Raw genomic sequence first — 11606 nt, forward strand, 5'->3', positions numbered from 1 at the left:
GATACAAACAATCATACTCATGAATACAAATGTTTGTACCCTGCGAGGAATCGAACCCTCGACCATCGGATAGTAAAGCGGTGTGCTAAACCACTAGACCACCGAGGCTGTCGAATACAACCTTTCTCCCTCTTTCAACTCCTTACAACACTTTGTTCGTATTAAAAAGTAGCCTTTCACAGGGTCTAGACTATCTGTGTACCAAATTTAATTTAAATCGGTTCAATAGTTTTGACGTGCGATACAGACAGACAGAGATACTTTCGCATTTATAATATTAGGATTCACCAAGGTAGATTTTGTAAAAACCGCACGTATGACGCGCCCTCCAATCGATCCCCGTCCAATTCAAACGGGGATCGAAGTTACGACGGCCTGAACCGAGGTTCGAACCCCTAGCGGTGCCCTCAGACTTAAGTTGTACAAGTCAGGCGGGAGTTGGCCTTCAGCCGCTCCATAAGTTCTTCCTTTGGTTTGGAGTGTCACTGTCACTCGCCCCCTATCGTCCGGTGAAGCTGTAAAGGCCAGCTGCGGCCAACAGTATTAGAGTAGTCCGAAAAAAAAAGGAATGATGGGAGATACGGCAGATTTATGTCTAGATTTACACATTCAACCGTTATCTAATTGATGTATTATCTAAAACAGTTCAGGAATATTTTTTTCTCAGGACAATTCACGCATCGCACACACATACCCAAGTTAAGCTAACTAAAGCTTGTGTTATGGGTACTAGATAACTGATAAAAATACATAGATATATATATATATACATACGTATTATACTTTGAAACCACCCAGACCGATCCAAACAACTCATGAGTACAAATGTTTGCACAGTGCGAGGAATCGAACCCTTGACCATCAAAAACAAAGCGGTGTGCTAAACCTCTAAACTACCGACGCCGTCAAAGATATTGCAATGAAGTTACAAAGAACGACACGACACAGTCTTCCAAAATGCACGAGTGATAGTGAAATCATTGGTACCACTCGTGATTACCATTTAGCGGTGGCCATTAGCTTGTTTGCCATTGCCGTAAAAAAAGAAGGAATAATATCGTCAATTAAATAGAAAATTGCCAGTATTCAAAATGTAAGTTTTTTTACAAGACAAATATTTGAAGTTTTTATTTTTAATTTATTTAAATTATTTTTCACTTTAAAGTTTTAAATTTACACAGAAGTATTATATATCATTTTAAAAGTATTTAGATGATGATTAAGACGGCGTGGTTAATTTAATTGACTTATATAAAAGGAGGTACTTAATTCTAGCTTCTAATTTTGAAAAATGACATTTTTCTATTTAATCGACGATTTAACTGGACAGAAAAAAAACATAAAATCCAATACATGTAATATATATATTGCCACCTAATATCTAAATTATACTAAGTACAATATACTGCCATAATACACTTTAATAATTTACTTAATTCTACTTACATACTTTATCTAATTTATTTATAATATGTGTGACTCTTATATAAATTACAATATTTTAAAATAAAAAATTCATCACCAAAAAATCAGTATAATAATACAATACCTCGTTTGTTTACAAAAATATATACATTTTATTGAATTTGGTATTGTTTATTTTTAAACTCGTCTGTAATACATCTTTTGCTGGAAAAACTAGTTTCGGTAGTTGAAAAAACTGCTGGCCCCAACCGACATTCACATCGTTACCCCAGTCAGCTGGGGGGAAAAGGGATTGTTAGTGATGTAGACTGATGATCTTATTTCTAGCAATGTACCTCGACGTGGTTCCCCCTGGAAACCATCGTGATTAATTCTTGCTGAAGTTACCCTATCATGATAAACATGATGGGCTAACTAACCAACATGCTGCAACATGCTGCCCACCTAACCCACATGAAGGACTACTTTTTTTTATGGATAATAATAGAATGGTGCAACCACCTGCGCTAACGGTTTACGTTGGTGGGGCACCAGTGGAGGATGATAAGATGTGCATGAGGTTGTGCAGTTAGCCCATTGTGATAAAATCGTCAGGAATTTATCACGATGGTTTCCAGGGGGCACCGCGTGGAGGTTAACCTGGCATGGTACATTGCTGGTAATGGGGTCATGAGTCCACATTATTAACAATCCCCTTCCCCCTGAAGGAGGTCTACTGGCCGAAGGGGGTGGTCTATCGGCGCTACCGTGGCAGATTGCCGTCGTCAGTGCCGTGACCATAGAGACAATTTTTATTTATATTTCTCATGTACATATGTTAATCTATAAGGTATTTACAATATGGGTCATATAACTTGAATTAAATCAAATAAATCCATTAGGTAAAGAAAATACATACATAACTTGCAAATAAAACGTAATTTTACACAAAAATAAAATGCTCACTTACTATGTAGATACTTAGATATATTTTCTATAAGAATTGATTAAAATATGTTTTTATGACAACTGCTTTAGAATATCATATTGTCACCTTTAGAATACTCGTGACCATTGCCTGCCAATTACCTCCACTGTCACAGCATTATGTCCAATTTACACTCAGCCCGAGTGGGCAGGGAAGTGAGCAGCGCGATAGTGTAAACACGAGTAGAAACACTTCCCATGCCATTGGCGCTGCCACTCGCGCTGCCTGGCGCTCCCTCGATTGTCGGTCTTTCAAGCGCGAGTCAAAGGACTGGCAGCGCGAGTGGCAGCGTGTTTTTACATTCAGCCCACTCGCTCAGTTGTCGCCCGGCAATATTTCCGGCAGCACGAGTGGCAGGGGGAGCGGCTGAATGTAAACGTAGCATTAGGTTAGCTGGAAGAGATCTCTTTCAGTGACAAGCTTACATTTTATAACAATATTAGGTTTTGAAATACAAGTGCAATAAAGAGGGTACGGTATATAAATAATTGTTCCTTCCGTATCATTTTCGTAATACACAAATAACAATCACCATGTTTATTGTTTGGTTCACGCCAGATCATTTATATTTCTCAGATCAGTTATACTTAAAAGTAAGTCTTTTTATTTGACCATAATCGCAAAGACTTCACACATATTTTACATACTATACCTAGCAATTGTCATCAATGAAACCCAAAGTAGTCCAACTACAATCAAACGGAATATTTTGTACATACATTTTCCACAAATAACACAAAAACAGTCAGAACTCTTTAAACAAAACCTTCTTGAGTATGACATGACGAAATGTATACAGAAACTAGTTTGGTTACACCGCTACTGATAGATTTTTTTTACCATTAACGGGTTTGCTCTTGGTTGGTTTGGCTCATCTGATGGGAAATGATGGTTAAACCTAGGATGTAACGCGCTTACCCAGAAGATATCTATTCACCATAGACTTGAAGAATCCGGGATTGTATTTCCCCGGGAACACGAATGCTGGAAGTGTGTTCCACTCTCACAGACTACTCATGTAAATCAAGACGCCACTTGTATCAGAATAAAAAATCTGAGGGTAGATTCGAAATCAGCGCACCCAAATTACTAAACATCAGTAGAAAAACTTCATGCAACAAAAAACAAGGTAAACTTGATTATCCTGGATAGATCTGATTGTTGATTACATAAAAAAATCATACCATCTTAATAGGTATTCGGGAATGTTGGCCTTTCCCATAAGAGACATAATATGTATTAACATATAGGTATCATAAGATAACGTGATATCCGTAGTGGTATGTATCATATGTGGCGAATCTACTATCATCGTGCGGCAACACCGTTGCCTAGTTACGATGGGGCAAGCAGAATAACAAGCTTGTCATTCCAGACCGAATCACCTTATATATATATCATACCGTATATACCGTACATACCGTATATATATCAATTGTAAATATTTTGTTAATATAGATAATGTAAATAGCAATCACTGGACTTATCACTTCATCTCCTTTCCTGCTGCTGCTACATTACAAACACAAACATAAATAGTAACAATATAGATGCTACACATATATGCAACGGTCACCACTGACCATCAGGACCGTCAGCCAGTTTGTTAAGTCATTTACGTAAAAAAAGCATTATTGTAGCAATATTCACTCTTTATTGCAACTAGTATCTTAAAACATAAATTGTTTCAATAACAAATCTTCGATTGTATCGTTTTTTATAGAGAATAAACGTAATGATGTTACAACGTCATGTTGTGGTACAATCGAAGATTTAATAAAGCAAAAAGTTTTTAAAATCTTACGCTACCTGCTTAATATTATAATTATTAACTAGATTAATTACTTGAATTCTTTTTTCGCACACAGATTTTTAGATATTTAACTGATTCATATTACATTATAATTTGCATATATTAATACATTAATTATAGAGATATAGATTCATTTGAGACCAGTAGGCCAATCATTAGGTACATCCATAATTACGTCACACAAATATCATTGCTGTACCTTGTCAAATTGAGGCACATTTGTTATATCCTGTGGTTGTTACCCACTCATGTATAACCAAAATATCTTTGGAAAGTGCACACTCTATCCTGAAGATATTATGTTATCTGTGTCTGAGGAGATAAAAACCATCGCAGGTAACGTAAACTCCCAGTAAGAACCCAAACACCTCAATAAAAAAATTGACACAAAAATTAATGACAATTTCCGCCACTTCTGTTACAGTGTAGCTTCCCTCCTGCCTCCTCGCCTCTGATTAGATTAGGCTGTATGGTCTCGTACCTTTGCATATCCACTTGTGGATAAAATATACCACTACTACTACTACTCCTCGCCTCTAAATATATATTTTTAATGTATTATCTGTGCAGTTAATAATATATACAATATATGGCGTAATTTATAGATGACCCGTTATGGGTGACGTTGTTTCTGACTAACCATCGATACAATGTATATTTTTGGGAAAAGTCTTCAGACGTTTTAAAAGTCATAGCATCCGAAATATTTTTTCGTTGCTCAATAGAGCTGAATGCCCAATTAGAAAATACAAACTAGTTTATTTAATGAAAAATCTTTTCCATCTTTAAACACTAAAACTAAACCTACTGACAATATTCAAAATGATGACTTTTTAAAACTATACAGATTTTACGAAAACCATTACAGATTTTACGTTACTGGAATAGCAAACCACCTGATCAATGGTGACCGTCTATACACAGCACGGACATCACGGGGTCAGATGGTGGTCATGGTACCACTCCTGTGTTGCTATTTCAGAGGTTAAGGTGTCAGGGCTGTTCTTGTAATTTTACTACCATTTCTCACCCTTTAACCGACACATTGACAGATTTTTAGTAGCTAAAATAGGTGGCATAAAGTTGACTCACGTTGACAACTAACGATTTTGTTGAAAAATCTTGGTTAATTATTTATAGCATTTCTTCGGTCGCTTATAAAATAATTTACGTCAATAGTAATTCTTGTCCAAACAAATACAAATTATATCTATTACAGAAATACAATAAAAATATGACACTTGGTGAACTGAGGAACTGTGTTATAAACTAAAAATGTCATCTTGTATGAGTAAACTTTTCGAACAAATGATTAAACAAAGGTTAGAATTTTATATAGAACAAATGATTAAACAAATAGAATTTTATATTCAAATGTACTTTCATTGAATTGCACTGAACACGTTTGCTTGGAGAATATAGAGTTAAAATATTTGCTAAAACTAACTAAAATTATAACTAGATTGTCACTTGTTACCTTAACAGATCTACTAAGCCTCACAAAATTTGGAGTATCAAGCCTCACTCAAGGGGAGGCTCTTGATCGATCCCCTGTCCATTTCAAAGGGTAATCGAAATTACGAGGCCCTGAGGTGAGGTTCGAACTCCTAGCGATGCCCTCAGACTAAACTCGTATCTATCAGGTTGAAGTTAACCTGATAGATACGAGTATAAGTTCCGCGGGTTTGGAGTGACATCTGCACTCGCCCCCTATAGTTCGGTTAAGTTAATAAATAAACCGTTAGCGCAAGACGGGTGCACCATTCCATTAACCTTAGAAAACTACCGGCCAACAGTTTAAGAATAGTTGAAAAAACAAACGTACGGCAGGACAGTTTCATATCAATAATTTAAAGCAAAAAATTACAAATATTGGCAAAAAACCCTGGTTTATTCAGGGAAAAATATTTTTAGAGAGAAGATTTTATACTCAAATTTGTGTCGACATTGCAATGCACATTTACACCGAATGAAGATCATTAATTCTCCGATTTGTCTTTTATGCTCTAGTAACGAAAATCAAACATTAGAACAATACATTTATTGCCAAAATTCAATACAAGATAAACGAAGGTAGGTAACTACTTTTGATGAAAGAAGGAATTGTTAATATTATGTAGTTCGTGAAACAAAAATACTAAAACTGCTTTTTGAAGTCGGGTAGAAATTAAAAAAATATTACAACAGTAGTTACTTCTCTTATGTCCCGTTTCTATTAAGAACTTTATAGACACAAGTAGTTTCTGTAATAGCATCCATTTAACCTATATAAGATTATACTTTTATTAGATATACGGTTCCCAAATTCCACCAAGTGCCAACAAACATCAAACATCAACTTAAAAGACTAGACATTAACAAGAAGTAAAAACTCATATATTGTAACTATTGGTATGCTTTGTCACTTTCTATTAAATACAGAAAATAACTTGTTAGAATAGAATAGAATAGAATAGAAAATCATTTATTCAAATAAACTTACATTGAAGCACTTTTGAATAGTCATCAACTTGTTAGAATAGAATAGAATAGAATAGAAAATTAATCTACAAGAAGTAAAAATACTATTGGTATGCTTTACAGAAAATAACTTGTTAGAATAGAATAGAATAGAATAGCTCTTTTGAATAGTCATTTTTTTTAATTCATTCGGAATGCAGTCTCATCACAAGAAGAACAAGCAAGAAACTTGTGTGTTGCTCTTTTAAATAATGTATTCTTACTTACAATTTAAGTTTAAGTGTGTGAATACAAACCACCGATTAGCACTAATTCAATGAAATAATAAAATAGAAAAAACATTCAATATACAACAACTGGTTAAACAATTAATAAGAGAAAATAAGTCATAGTGATTAGAGCAGACAGAACATAGAAAATGACAAAACAGTTTAGTATCTAAAACACGTTTATGAAACGTTTGTAGTTTATGAATAAGAGGGAAATAAGTAAATTAAATTAAAAAGTAGGAAAAAATATATCCATAGTAGATTCAGTATTTTCACCATACTGCATGTATGTGTCGTCGTTTTGTGTGTATGTAAACGGAGGTGTGTGTATGAGTGCGTCCGTGTGCGCCGGGAGGGGGGCGCGCTATGGTGGCGTCATACTACCACCATACTCAGGGGATGCTCCACGACCTGCACAGGAAGGAACCTTTAGTACTGTAGGATCAAATTCAAAGATCATTTATTCATGTAGGACAATGTAGCCGCTTATGAACGTTAAATTTTTATATTATAATTTTTCCCTAACGTCAAGTTCAGTATATAGATCCAACTGAAAAGAACTGGCAAGAAACTCAATCCCATGCATGAACAACTATAGTCGTATTTTTAATTAGACGAAGCTAGCTGACAGTAGCTAATGTCACATTGTAAAATAATGTTGCCATATTTAAAGTAATAGTGATGCGTTCAGTTCTCAGTTAGATGAATGAACAATGAGTGTGAATAGTTAATCATTACAAACTACAAAAGAAAATTGTATAAAAGTGCTCTGATATAAGTTACTAGTAACTACAATCAGTTTTTTGACGGCTTATTACAAAGCGCGCGGCTACTAGTGCCAACACAAATCAACGTCGCGAGCGTCTGTCGCCATTTTGTTCGTAATTCGGCTTCTAACCTCTGGTCTGAGAGCACGAATGTTTTTTTTGCGCTCACGCTGTTTTGTTAAGTTTTTCCTCATGTTGTGTTTGTGGTAATTGTTGGGTATATTGTATATTTACTATATTGTTTCATACAAACAATATGGATCCTCAACCAAGCACGTCAAGCCAAAGCTTGTCTCCAAGAAAGACGTTACCGAAAAACTTATGATACAAAACGTCTACAAATACGTATTTGAGAAAGCTGCTTCACTATTACCTATTGAGGCTCCCAAAAAAACAAATGTATTTCGAAAACAGCTGACATTTTGGGAATTGGTGTGACCTCAGTCTACAATGTATTAAAATAATACAAAGTGAACAATTTAAGTCTCCGGAGAAACGTGGAGCGAAACACTGTTTCAAAGATTATTTATTATCAATTTTTAGACAGATTTATAATTAATGTCACTGAAAGCGACAATGATTTTTTTATCTGATGATGAATAAAAACAAATTTTGTAATAAGCGCAGTTTTTTATTTTTATTACCTAACTATATTATGTTATATATTGTTATATTTTGTACATCTATAGTTTCAATTTCATTATGAATTGTAATTAGGACAGTCTTAAAAGTTTCCACGCAATTTTTTCTTTACGTTTAAAATACTCGGTATTCAGTATAGGTAGATACAATAGGAACATAATCGTCGTAAACTCGTTGGTATGTATAAAGCACGGCTAAAATTCAAACCCCGTACCCGATATCGGCAGTTCGGCACACTAACTATTCACTAGACAATCGAGGCAATTCCATTAATTCAGGAGTTTTTTCAACGATTCACTTTGTCACAACACTATTTTTATTTCATCAAATACTGACAACACAGTAAACGTCAGTTGACTTCGTCTAATTAAAAATATGACTATATTGCCATGCACGCTCGTCATTCAAGTAATTGTTTAGTGAGTAATAGGCTTTGCTCAGTAAATATGATTTGAAAGATGTTTTGAATTTATTTAAGAGTAATACTAGTATATCCTTTGGCATCTTATTGTAAATTTGTATACCAATTCCCATAAAAGACTTATTGACTCTATACTTGGGAACAGCAAGTTTGTCTTTAAATGTAGAATTATGAATATTGCTGTTTTGTGGAAATAAGTGAGGATTTTTTGAACATATAGAATATTTGAGTATATAAACTGAGAAGCAACGGTGATCGATGCACTATTTCTAAAACATATTTTAGTGTACTCACCTCGACCTCTGCCGCGGCCCCGACCCCTGCCCCTCCCGCGGCCGCGTCACCTTCGTCCATCGCCCAATCCCACCATGTCTGTTTAAAGAGATACATTATATACATGTCTAACCTAACCTAAACCGTTAGCGCTTGCATTCTAGCTGGCACATTTCATTATCATCAATATAAAAAATTGAATTTATTTTATATATAACAAGCTTTTATCTGCAGCTTCGTTCGCATTTTTTTTTAATAAAAAGCATCCTACGTTCATTCAAATACCTCCAAGAACATGTGTAAACTATCATGATGATCGGTTCAGTAGTTTTTGCCTACTTTCACATTTAGAAGTTCTGAATATATTTGACCTTTTCAAAGATAACAAAACAACCACTAACATCCTACAACTACAAGTCTTTCAGAGTGCTAGTAGCATTATGACATCCTATCTCTTATATATCATCTTCTTAGTCACATAGATTTCTTAATTTGAGTCGGCATGTTTTTCTCTTCAATTCATCCCTGTTCGCAGTCATCTCGTTATTCACTCCCTTTCTTTCAAGTTATAATATCTTTCACACGGTCCATCCATCTCTTTTTCGACCTACCTCATCAATGGGTTCAGTGGTCTAGTCTAACACACCGTCTTACTTCCGGCGGTCGCGGGTTCGATTCAGTGTCAGATTTATATTTTTTTATGAGTTTAAGCCACTTCATTTCCGCCGCCCCATGTAGGTATATTACATTTCTAAAATAATAATTTTCTCTAATTTAATTAAATCTGCCGCCCCTAGGCCGCGGCCTATATGACCTATTTATAAAACCGGGACAGGTTCGATTCTTTGCACCATATCAACATTTGTGTTCATTTCCCAGACCAATACTTGTTTTCAATCTATATTATCGGTAGTCTAGTATCCATAACAGAAGCTCTGCTTAGCTTGGGACTAGATGGCGTTATGTAGATTGTCCCGGATTATTATTCCTCTACACTTATAATCATCCACATTCATATATAACAACGTTTAAAATATTAACTTCATTCCTGCTCCCTTACGTATCTCTTATTTGCTTACCTATATTAGTGGCAGTCTTCTCTAAATAAGCGAGGGGGCCTTGTAACGCTGCACCCGCGTACGCTCCGCGACCTCCAGCCAGGAACATGCCCTGGGCGAGACTGCTCTGCATCTGTGGACACCCCATGGCTGTTACACCCTGGGTTAATGGATTAGATGGAGGGGTTTGTTAGTAAGGAGGACTTTTGACCTCGTTGCCATAAATTATGTAAATATATAATACGCATCGCCTAGTCCCCGAACTAGAGCCAATCACTGCCTCTCGGGCTGAAACGTCTAGAATGGTTATGACTGTCGTATTATGACGCCTAGTGAAGGTCAGAAGGTCGGGTCTGAAGATGGGATGACAACTTATACCTACACTTGTACAACTCGGGAGGAAATTGGTCACATTAACCTGTTGCTAGCTCGCGGGCCAATACAGCTGATTATAAATTTCGTCACGCATTAAAGGGCGGGAAGAGTGTTGGTGATAGAATGGGATGTAATGGTGCACCTTGCACTAACGGTTTACGCTGGTACCACCAGTGGAAGATGTTGCATGAGGACGAGGTCAGGTAAGTTAGTTCATCGTAACAAATTCACCAGGAACTTATCATTACATGGTAAGTCAACGTAACATAGTACATTTTTTTAATATAACACAAGGGACTAACGAGCTTGCGGCTCACCTGATGGTAAGCGATTACCGCCGCCCATGAGCTACCGCAAAACCAGATGAGGGGATTAGCAAGTGCGTTGTCGGCCTTTTAAAAAGGAATTAGCTCTTTTTTTGAAGATTCTGGCAAACCGCACTGTGGAGGATCGCCATTCATCCAGATGATCAGGTTGGTATTTTAGTTTCTGGCGGGTACGATGGTGAAAAGCAGCTAGTATTAATACGAACAATTCTTTAGAACACACCCCATGATATATGCGGTAGAAGATGCACAGAGATGCAATATCTCGCCGCAGAGCCACAAAGACATTGATTACCAATGATTCTTGCTACTCTGTTCTGAATGCTGTTAAATAGAAAGTAAGCTGGTATTGTGGTGGGAGAGACCAGAGAGGAGACCAGTATTCCATATGCGGCCGGATCTGCGCCATACTGTGAAATACCATCCCACTCTACTGAGAACATCTAACATTTTTGAGGCTATTTTAGCCTTGTCTTCCAAACGACCGCATAACTGAACGCTGACAAGTTCATTGATCCTTGGCGGATTATTTTTTATTTAATTGATTATCATCAATCATCGAAAGTTGACGAAATTTAACATTATGTGACAAGAGAAGACGTATTTTGTCACGTCACTTTCAAATTTTTTTTTCGTTATAAAAAGGCTTCATTAAATCTAAATAGAACGTTCCTAATAGAAAAATATTTGAAATGGAACGAATATTAATTTATGTCATTTCTATATGTTAAATTCACATTCCCACAGTCGCTCTCTAGTGTAATGTTAGATACATTACACTTTTTTTATTTATTAATATTTTACGGCTCT

The 11606-nt window shown here is 35.9% G+C and overlaps 1 long non-coding RNA gene across 1 annotated transcript; it reads right to left on the reverse strand.

Moving 5' to 3' along the window:
* Nucleotides 1-6875: 6875 nt before the first annotated feature.
* LOC131850295 (uncharacterized) lies at nt 6876-10312 on the reverse strand. Its single transcript, XR_009357826.1, has 3 exons — nt 10117-10312; nt 9059-9136; nt 6876-7345 (listed from the first exon to the last, which is right to left on the reverse strand). It is a non-coding gene; the product is annotated as an uncharacterized LOC131850295 (long non-coding RNA).
* Between the last annotated feature and the right edge of the window lie 1294 nt (nt 10313-11606).

The sequence above is a fragment of the Achroia grisella genome, unplaced genomic scaffold (assembly GCF_030625045.1).
Source record: "Achroia grisella isolate CSIRO2021 unplaced genomic scaffold, CSIRO_AGI_Agris_v1 utg719, whole genome shotgun sequence".
NCBI classification, from domain to species: Eukaryota; Metazoa; Arthropoda; class Insecta; order Lepidoptera; family Pyralidae; genus Achroia; species Achroia grisella.